Here is a 9530-nt window from a genome sequence, read left to right as displayed (position 1 = left end):
TTGATTATTGATCATGGTGCCCAAATTCCACAAGAATGGCCACCATCCACTGCTTTGACCGACTGTTGACTTTTTAGGGTTTTTGACTGTCTGTGTATGAACTGATGATCTCCAAGCCTTCAACCCTTGACATGAACACTTCAAATAGACCTCCAAGTCATGTGAATTTGTTAGACAAACCCTAAGGCCTTGGTTCAATGAGAAATTCCTTTGCTTGCTTGGTTGACTGATCTCCTGATCAGTTTGACCTAATTCCTTGATTGGCTTGCACTTGAGGCAAATGGGACAATGCAAATGCTATGCAATGGACCATGATATGCTATGACCTAATGTGAAAATGTATGCATAATGATAGGTGCAAATTTGAGGTGCTACAGCTGCCCCTATTCAATCAGCTGGGAACCCGAACGGATGATAGCAACGGCTGTCAGACTTTCAGGGTAATCAGGGATTGAATACCAAAGAACCGTAGAATTTGCACAATACAGGGATCCACCAATGGAAACGTCCACTGGGATTTGATATTTATTACTGGGTATATTTTTTTTGTTTTCAAAGGGTACGGCCACATCCAGACATCACAACGATGGGGAATGGGAACAAAAATCACAACTAGATGCCAACGGACAACTAGGAAAAACTCGACGTTTATCGAAACCAACGGAGAGGTAACCAGACATTAATGAATGACTGGGAGGGATACAACCATACGTCAACGGACGAAATGGGAAAAACTCATCGTTTACCAAGACCAACAGAGAGGTAAATCCACATGGGGACAGGTACAACTAGACGTCATAGGACGAATAGGAAAAACTCGACGTTTACCAAGACCAACGGAGAGGTAAATCCACATGGGGACAGGTACAACTAGACGTCATAGGACGAATAGGAAAAACTCGACGTTTACCAAGACCAACGGAGAGGTAAATCCACATGGGGACAGGTACAACTAGACATCATCGGATGACTAGGAAAAACTCGACGTTTATCGACACCAACGGAGAGGAGAAATACTTCACTAGGGAAGAAGGACACAAACAAATCATCAACGGATGATCGGGAAAAACTCGACGTTTATCGAAACCAACGGAGAGGTAACTCTGCATGGAGAGGGGTACAACTAGGCATCATCGGATGACTAGGAAAAACTCGACGTTTATCGACACCAACGGAGAGGAGGAAACTCTACTGGGGAGAGTGAACACAACCAAATCATCAACGGATGATCGGGAAAAACTCGACGTTTATCGACACCAACGGAGAGGAGAATACTTCTTCGGTCTGAATACCGGAAAATTGGCCTCGTGCCATGAGTACATCGACCTGATCGTCGGAAACTCCTTCGGTCTGAATACCGGAAAATTGGCCTTGTGCCATGAGTACATCGACCTGATCGTCGGAAACTCCTTCGGTCTGGATACCGGAAAATTGGCCTTGTGCCATGAGTACATCGACCTGATCGTCGGAAACTCCTTCGGTCTGAATACCGGAAAATTGGCCTTGTGCCATGAGTACATCGACCTGATCGTCGGAAACTCCTTCGGTCTGAATACCGGAAAATTGGCCTTGTGCCATGAGTACATCGACCTGATCGTCGGAAACTCCTTCGGTCTGAATACCGGGAAATCATAAGTACATATTATCTATAGCCGTCAAAACATAGATAATACACTCGCATGGAAGATTATCCATAACCGGGTTGTAGGTTGTTAAATGAATAATCGACCAAAAAGAAAGGCATCTGGGTACCAGACTAGGTATGCAAAAGATGACCAATCAACAGGGGATAAAGCTGCTAACTCGGAGCAAGTATCCAGAAAGGAGGGGAAGACCCAATGGGGACAATACTGCTTGATCGAGGCAAGTATCCAAAGGGGACAAGACCATTAATACCACAAAGAGGGGATTACATCTACCGGTTTGTAGGCAGAAAACCACGGAAAAGTAACTAGTCATCAATAGGATGAGCACAAACGGTCAACTCCAACAAGGGGATGAAAGTGGGATTTTACAACTACCAGCTAGTAGGTAGAAAACCACAAAGATAGGACTTACAACTACCGGTTTGGTGGTAGAAGCCAAACAAATTCCGCCGAGGATAAGATGAATGAGTGTCGGTTAGTGAGCGACTATTCATTTATGCCCCAGGGAAGTACAGGAGACAGCCAACAGGAAGCCAATTTAGGATCGATCCAAAAAGGCAGACTGAAACAAGACTCATCCTAATGAGGAAAGAACTCAATAGGGAAAACCCATCCCAATGTGTGTTGGGAGGGAACGGAAGCAACCGTCATCCACGAGGACGTATCTCAGTGGGGAAATGGCAGGAAAAGATTGACACTTTCTGCTTAAGGGGTAGACTCTACACGGAGAGATCGGACACACCCATATCTGCTTAAGGAAAAAAGACCCAAGTTGGCAAGACGCTAACAATTGGGGAGTAACACTGCTGGGGATACCCACTCGACTGAGGAATCACTTGTTGGGAAAACACCAACCTCTCAACCATGCTGATGGACCCCATCCTGAAGCCGATCCAATGGCGCGATGCTAAACTCTTTCCAACAACCCAACCTCGGCTGGTCACCACGGCCTAGGGCTAATGGATATGCTTGCTATGTTGATGCATGAGTTTTTCTTGTTTTACACAATGCCCCATGATCATGGAAATGCTATGCACTAATGATGCAATATGCTATGCTTATCTAAATGATGAATGCATAAACACATGTCTCCTCCAGAGACAACACCGGGGAACTCCAGGAACTGTGCTGGGAAATGGTAAAGCGACTTCACTGGGAGGAGGACTCAACCAATCTTCAGATAAGATAAACCCTGCTTTGGAGAATGTCTGTTACTCCGCTAGGGATAACCCACGCGATCCATGGGTAGAATCAACTCAACTGGGGATGCAGATATCAGTCTACTACAGAAACCCGTCCAATCCACTGGTAGGATGAACTCTGCTGGAGAAATAAATGCTACTCTACTAGGGACGACCCAACCAATCCATATGTAGGAGAATCACTGCTGGAGATGTATTTCATGAGACCCGCTCCACTCGGGGAACTTGCCGAGGAAAAACCACACCATTCTGCTGAGGAGAACGATCCTAGTGGAGAGAACAACCATAGTGGTGAGAGTAACAACTCTGTTGAGGATGATAACACGTCATATCATACTGGAGATGAATTCCCACAAACCTGCTTGGGATAGGCACTCACGGCCATACTGGAGATAATAGCATCACAAAATCAATTGTTGGGGAACACACCAACAGTCTACTGATAAACTCCACTAGGGGACTCCCGGGGAAAATAACTGCCAGGCGCTCAGCGGGGATTCTCAACTGGGGAAATCTGCAAGCATAGGCCTGCCGGGGAGAGGAGAAGACTGCTCTGCTGGAGAGAGGAACGCTAACGTCTTCAGCAAACACTCTGCTTGGGGAACTGCCCCACAAAAGTATTTCAACAGCAACCTTGCTGGGAATGCCCCACGATAGGGCTCAAACAAACCTATATTGGAGATGCCCCACAATAGGGCTAACAGGGACCTGGAGGAAGAATGTTGTACTTCCGGGAGCATGAAGATAAAAAACTTTCAACCACACACTGCACTGAGCAACCTCACGGAGGAGAGACCATACGAGGTTCTGCAGGACAAAGATACAGTCACGCTCGAGATACGAACAATTGTCTTACCTGTTGGTAATCATACCACCCCCGGGAGAGCACTGTGGGTCTCCTAAGTATTCTTTCCATCATTGTGAATGTTCACTTTGTTTAAGAACAATTTTGAAAAATTTGTTTATTTTGAAAACAATGATACTTTATCAATTAAAACATGCAAAACGTTTGTTGAGTTGAAACAAATAAGAATGCAAATAATTGGATAAAAGCTCAAATTGATGTGATGGAATGGTAGTCTGCAAAGGGCGAGACTCCATGGATCTGTACAAGTTTGAAATTGGCGATATATATTGGAGAGGGCTACATTGAACATAATGACCTTTCCTCTACCATTCTGAATTTTCGATGTATTCAGAGCTTCAGTCGACGACGAATCGAGAATCCCTGACGGATGACAGATGTACAACACAGTCTTGTCAAGATGCAGTTACTTGCCAAATCCCTAATTTTGCCTAGATTGCCCCAGTGTGAGGTGTTCAATCTAGCGGGATGCAAATTCTCTTCTTTTTTTTTTAATGTCTCTAACTTTTGCCTGGATCGCCCTTTCGGGTTTTCAATCCACCGAGACGCTCCTTTTTGCCTAAGTCGCCCTTTGGGGTGTTCGACTTAGCGAGCTTTTGCTTTTTGTTTTTGTTTTAGGCGAAGTATTTCTTGACTGCATCTGGATCCACAGGACGAGTGAACTTCTTCATTGTTGTAAGTGTCAAAACATTGCCTGAAAAGGCTCTCGTGACAACATGTGGACATTCATAGCTTGGGGGTTCACTTGCCCCTGGAATCGGGCACGAAAGACAAGACTTTTTTGAGCATGAGTCACCTTCTCGGAACACACGAGGCTTGACCTTCTTATCGAATGCTTTTTCACTCTCTGCTGATATGACTGTCCATGACACATGGCAGTTGATCTCTTCCTTTCGATCGAATTCAGCATCAGCCAACTTGGGACTTTGAGGGTGCTATTTTTTTTGTTTCTTTCTTTCTTTTTCTTTCTTTTGATTTGGATTTCTTTTGATTTTGCACCCTCTCTTTCTTTTTCTCTTCTTTTTCTTTTTCTTTTTTTTTTTTTGATGCCCCAGTTGGCTGTTCTGCTGATTCTCGAGATGCAGCTGAGTGATCTTCTTTTCTTGCTCAAGAAGTCGGGCAATCTCGTCAGGAATCCCTTCAACATCATCTTCGTCCGCTTCGAATACAGGGAATTCAAAATTGGGAGATGACGTCCGATCATTATGTTCAATGGGTTTGAGAAACAACCTGCATAAAGATTTTGATATGAAAAGCTCTTTGAAAATCAAACAAGACAATCGTTATGCAGATGAAAAGATTGCTTTTATTCTTGTTTTTTAGGGTTTTTTGTGATCACCAATTTCATGCAAAAAGCGAAAAGGGAAAACAAATGGAAAAACAAATGTTTAACATGAATTTATTTGAATGAAAATATCATTGCACAAAATGTTGCCAACAATGTCATCACTTCTCCTTTTGGCATGGGAGAAGGGTTTTTAAACAAAGTGATTATTACTCTGACTTATGAACAACTGTAGGAAAGCCCACAGTGACCCAATTGTGATAGATCCCTCCAGGGATGACAACTGCCAGTATCCTTTGCATCAGCAGCTTCTGTTTTCTGAACAACCCTTCTGAAGAAAAAGTCGGCGCCAACCCAGGACTTGTTATCTTCAAGCTTGATTATCACGGGGACCCAAGTCTTCACAGTTCAGAATACCTGCCCTCACGAGGTCTTGAACCTTCATCTTCAGCTGGAAACAACTATCCACGTCATGACCAGGAGCACCCGAGTGATACACACAATGTTGTTCAGGCCTATACCACTACCGAGGGTTGACGGGTATGGGTGGCGGGTCTCTGGGAGTAATCAAGTTCCGCTCTATCAACGAGGGACAGAGCTCGGCGTAAGACATGGGGATTGGATCAAAAATGATCTTCTTCCTCTCATTACTCGTACTGGCTTGTTGGGAAGCCTGCTGCTGAGGACGACGTTGTTGATGCTGATATTGCTGAGCTGGTCTTCTCGGTTGCTGTTGAGTAACTGGAATAGTCACAGCAGCAGCATGACGGTTCTGTCCTTTGTTTGCACTCCTCCGACGGTGCACAGCATTTGTTTCACTTTCTCCCCTTTTGGGTGCCCCAGAGGATGGCTTCTTAGAACCGGAAGAACTTGAAGAGCCAGGATGGCGAACCGGAGCGAGGGTTGCTCTGACATTAACAGTCTCTGCAGCAAGAGGCTGTTCACTGATTCTGATCCCCTTCAATTCATCACCCACGACATGATCATTGACGAGAATAGTGACAGCAGCATTCTCATGAACGGGTACATCCACTGGTGGAGCACGGTGGACCGGTAGAATCACGGCTTCCAGTCTCTGGGCTAAGGCACGCAGCTCCTCTTGCCCCTGAACAACTCCTTGCATCTTTGTCATGAACTGGGCCATGTTTGCCCTCATCTCAGCCAACTCAGTCTGAACCTGATCCATACTTCTCTGATGGTTGAGTCTGGTCGCGGTGCGGACGGTGATCAACAATCCTGTCTCAGTCGGGAACCAAAGCGAGGAGTCTTTCCAAACATGTCTGCAATGCAAGGATGTGTATGATATGCATGATGCGGATGCAGATGCTATCTTATCATGAATGATCCTGAAAAGGATATGCGTATGCGAGTTAACTTTTTTCATGCATTACTATTTTTTTGAAAATAAATATGCTATGATGCAAATGATGGAGCCAAGACTGGCAGGAACTGGCATCTGAGGAACCATCTGAAACCCCAAAGTCATCTGAGGAGCTGGCATCTGAACCCATGTCTGGAGAACTGAGTCACCATCTGAGCGAGTACCCTCAAATTCAGCCCAGGGATCCGAAATAAACGGAACCCTCTGATCAATACCAGGGTCAAACCTCCGGCGTCCAGAAATATAACTCGTAGTCACCATCAGTACCAGGAGTCACCAACTGTACCTGTTAAAATGAACCCTTCCCCACTCACGGGTGTAGTCTAGGCCAGGGTAAAGTCGAGAGAAACGCAGCATAAATAACCTTTCGCAGAATATCATCCTGTGCACACCCGATGTATGCACCGATAATATCCCACCAGGGTCTGAACTGCTCGTGATATCAATGTTCCGCTAAGTGGCGCCATACCACCCGCTTCCCATGAATCACTCTATTCCTAGGTTTCCTAGATTTCACTCATAGCCTGGGTATTGGGCCTTTTACCTCAAGTAACTCCCACCCCCAAACAGAGAAACACAGACAGCACAGCAGATGAATATGAATGAAATGCAAACATTAATGCAAATAATAAATGCAAACAATAAATGCACATATATACAATGAATGCAATAAAAAACAGCACAAAGCAACCAAAACCCTAACCTAGAGAGCGCTAGGAGAGACTCGCTCAGGGAAGATGGACCAGCATAGGTCAACTTCTCTATGTCCCCAGTGGAGTCGCCAGCTGTCGCATCGCGCGAAAAACCGGCGGGAAAAGAAGAACAACAGAGCCGCCACCGTGCGTTATTTATCCCAAAAGAGGGAAAGGAAACGCTCAGAGTAAACCTGGGAAAGAACATGGTCTCGCGACCAAAGAGAATGGGTTCGGGAGTCGGTTATGAGAAGGGAAGGTATTAGCACCCCTACGCATCCGTAGTACTCTACGGGATCCACGCACACTAGAAAGGAAAATTGGTTGCTAAACACTGCTCACACACACACACTGGCTGAAAGAAACGCAAGAGACTGACTGAAACTGACTCGGCAGGATATCGTATCCTGGGCCTACTTAGTCTATCAGGCATAGACATCAGAGTCGAAGTAGTTCGGACTGGGAAACGACACATGCTCGCTAGGATACCGCATCCTATGCATACGTATCTTCTCGGACGAGAGAAGAATCAGAGCATTCGTAGCTCGGCTGACACGCACACAAACAGACAAAACACAGGCAAACGTGGAGCCCGACTGCCAATCACTGGACTTATGTCAGCATCCGAACCTAAACACACACAAAGAGGCAAACATGGAGCCCAAATGCCAATCACTGGACTTACATCAGCATCCGAACCAAACACACGCACACTGGAACCCAAATGCCACTCGATGGACTTACATCAGCTTCCAAGCACACAACAACACAACAAGTTAATAGGGAGTCGGGGACTCAGCCTATAACTGTCAAGCACACACGCAAACAAACGGACAACAAATTGCTAAGGAGTCAGGCACTCGAGCCTAGCAACTGTCGGACAACGCACACAAAAAAGAAAAAAGGGCGCCCGGAGAGATCAGCTCAATCTCCTGCCTACATACTTCATCTGGTATGAAGATCAGGGCGATGTAGTTCCCCTACGGAGGGAAAAGGATGAACAAACAAACTAAAAGGGAGACTAGAGCTCGAGCCTAATAGTTGTCACACCCACAAGAAGAGACGCTGAGACGTCGAAAGGAACACAAAAGGTTGAAAGGATAAACTAAAAGGGAGACTAGAGCTCGAGCCTAATAGTTGTCAAACACGCACAAAAAAAAGAAAAAAAGGCGCCCGGAGAGATCAGCTCAATCTCCTGCCTACATACTTCATCTGGTATGAAGATCAGGGCGATGTAGTTCCCCTACGCAGGGATAAGGATCTAGCCTAACCAGATAACAGAGGGAGACACAACTAGGGAGACTACGACTCGAGCCTAGATGTTATCATGCAAGATCATCCCTAAGTTAAGGTTTCTAGCTAAATGGCACAAGGGCCAACCTATCCTGAACAGACACAGGAAAGAGCAAGGTCTCGATTGCAACTAGGGCAAGAGAAAGGGGATATCTCAATCACAACAGGGGTGAGAGAAAATTGTTAGTGTTAGTGGTTAGTCAAACTCGACAAGACATCGCGTCTAGTGCCTACGTATCTCACCTGAACATGAGAATCAGAGTTGCCGTAGTTCGGCCAAACAACTCTAAACATGGCTCACACAGGGAGCAAGCCACACAGACTTGACTTTGCACAAGGGCAAGTCAAGCACAACCTATCTTGCACAAGGGCAAGTCTAAGCTAAACCTAAAGAGGCAAAGCAAGCAGGCAATCACATGAAGCACCTACAGCATGAAATAAACACACCAACAAGGGGGCTCAAACATCAAGGGTTAGGCACTAGGGCCAACTGGAATGGGGTAAGGGTGCTCTTAACCTTGCCATTGAGGGGCTAAGGTGAAGCAGATGAAAGGATGAAGTGAGGATGAGACCTCACAGCTCTTATCCCTGGCCAGGGAGAGCTCAAGACAGGAATGTGTGGGTTCAGAAAGTGGGAACCCTTCTACACATTTGAAACTGACTCAACTGTGCAATTGTACAAGATCTTGGGTTTGTATCTGCAATGCATCAACACAGTGGTGTGAGCAAAGCGGATGACACACTGAATAGTGGGGGATAGATTGCATATCCCTACCTTCCACCAATTGCCTCTTCACTTAGGAGGACTTTGACTCTATGCAAGGACAAAATTAAACATCCACAAACATTGCCTCTTAAGGAGGACTTCAGACAGTTGCCTGGCCAAGTAACAGGCCAGGTCTTCCAGACTACATGAAGTAGAAGAGACATACCTCAATGCAAATTGCTTATACAAGCAAAGCAAAGCAAAAAGTTCACAAGGAACTAAGCAACTAAAGCACCTGAAACAGTCAAGCAGATGTTAGTATGCAACTTCAAACAAAACAAACAGAAACAGACACCAACAGTCAATTAGGGGGCACAAGGATGTGCAAGGCACAAGGCTTATGGCATGTGAGCCAAGCCACCTACAAAACAAAGAGGTTAGGCAATGATACTTGAGTAAG

The sequence above is a fragment of the Lathyrus oleraceus genome, chromosome 6 (genome assembly GCF_024323335.1).
Source record: "Lathyrus oleraceus cultivar Zhongwan6 chromosome 6, CAAS_Psat_ZW6_1.0, whole genome shotgun sequence".
NCBI classification, from domain to species: Eukaryota; Viridiplantae; Streptophyta; class Magnoliopsida; order Fabales; family Fabaceae; genus Lathyrus; species Lathyrus oleraceus.
Note: the sequence above shows the minus strand (reverse complement) of the source record.